The following is a 2,209-nucleotide window of genomic DNA, read 5'->3' as shown; positions in this document are numbered from 1 at the left end:
TCTAAACTAACACATCCCAACATAACCTGTGGTCTACAGACATGCAGAGTCTGATGTCAATAATTGGATCTCTGTGTGTTTCATCTTTAAATGTAGCTACACAAGCTGAGCTCAAACAAAGGAGGTTTTCCATCACTAATGATCTCACTGTGCAAATCTCCTGCCATTACATAACATCCACACAGACCCACTGAATGCCACAATGTTCACAGACTTCCAATTGGGACCAAACGTGCGCTCCTATTTTATTTTTATTAGGGGACAAAAGTTCAAAGTACTAAAGTTTACCCAAATATAAAAATACACAGATGAAACCAGAAGCTTATACATCTTCATTTTTCTCTCTGTGTCTGAAGTTAAATTGGACTAAACTTCTCTTGTTTTTGGTCAGAATCAGAAAGTTATTGGTTATCAGGACAGATCAACCTTACATGACTGGATGGATGCAACATTTGACATAAAATGGAAAAAATATCAGCCAAACAATTTAGTTTATGGTGGCAAAGTTGGAAATTAAACTCAGAGGATCCAATTTTATTTTGATGTTCTTAGTTTGTGTATTTTATTTATTTCCTTGTATCTCTTAGTATTTATTATTATTATTATTATTATTATTATTATTATTATTATTATTATTATTATTATTATTATTGTTGTTGTTATTTTCTGTTTTGTGTTTCATAACATTATAATCCGTTGTAACAGTTGTTTTATTTATTTTAATGCACAGGTCTACTTCTCTTTTCCTAAGTATTGAAATTAGCATTATGGTATTGTAAGTGTTTTTTAACCCTGGGAATCAATAAAGATTTTTAAAAATCACCAAAATTGTTTCTCTTTGATACATTTTACAATAATGTGAGAAAGAATTTGTCAGGGATTTTTTAATTAACCTTCAGAATCAGAATTATGGTTACTGTCACTTTAAATAACAGGGAAAGTCCAGATGATGATGTCATGGGTTTGGAGTCCTCTGATAGGTTAATTGGAGCCTGGCCAGTTGCAGGGAGTTTAATTAATAAAGAACATATGATCATAGTCAAAGTTCATTTTAATAAGTATATCTGACATTTATTGCAAATTCACTACAGATCATTAACCTGCAGAACACTAAATCATGCTAGTTTAATACTTCTTTGGACTAAATCAAAACATTTCAATCTCATAAGAGTATACTTTTTAAAGGTCTTGTTTGGTTTACGATTTACAATCTATTTACAATCGTAAACCTAAATTAAATGATTTAATTTTAGTTAATTGAACTATATTTACAGTACACTCTTACCTTTGTGACTTCTACTGTTTCATGAAAGTTTTTAATAGAGAAAATACCTCAACGCAAATGTATGTAAGAGTAATTTTTATCCTGCTATATTAAATGTAAACACGAGTCAATGACTTCACCTTATTCTGTACTTGGATCAAAATATACTAAACATTAGAACTTTGTGGCAAATAAATAGTACAAATTTAACTATATTTTATAAAAAATTTCAGCCAAAAACTAAAACGAAGGTGTTTCCCCAGAAATTAATTAATTTTGCCTTTTAGGTCCGTTAAACTTGTCACCGCAGAATCTGAAGCAACAAAGATGGCCGAACAACACGGACATGGCTAGCTACTGCCACCTGCTGGCCAACCTGAATGCCAACAGCCAAACCTGCACCATTATAAAAAAATTCAAATAAATACAAAAATAGCTTAAAAAATTTAACAGGAAATTTAAAAAATAATAGTGAAAAGATTCAGCAGTGTGTCTGCACTCATCAAGATTTTCCCAAAGTAGAATATAAAGATACTATTGTTATAAAACCTATTGCAGATTTCCACCGATTTGTTATAAAGATCCATAATAATATTAAAAACAAACAACAGAATAGATTAGAGTAGTCTAAAACACTTCATCCAAAGTGTTAGAGTGGTAAATACAATCACATCTTTACAAGAGTTGCCATTCAAGAACTGTTTACACCGTTTAATGTAAAACTAACCTTCTGCTTTTTTTAGTAATTGCATATAAAAATGTAATCAATTTAATAGATTCCTAATAAAACATAATAACAGTTAGTTTTACTGTACTATTTATTTGGATGCTTGGAGCCACAGTGATGCTGATCTATCTATCTATCTATCTATCTATCTATCTATCTATCTATCTATCTATCTATCTATCTATCTATCTATCTATCTATCTATCTATCTATCTATC

This window comes from Poecilia reticulata, linkage group LG19 (assembly GCF_000633615.1).
Source record: "Poecilia reticulata strain Guanapo linkage group LG19, Guppy_female_1.0+MT, whole genome shotgun sequence".
Lineage (NCBI taxonomy): Eukaryota > Metazoa > Chordata > Actinopteri > Cyprinodontiformes > Poeciliidae > Poecilia > Poecilia reticulata.
This window is presented reverse-complemented; position numbering follows the sequence as displayed.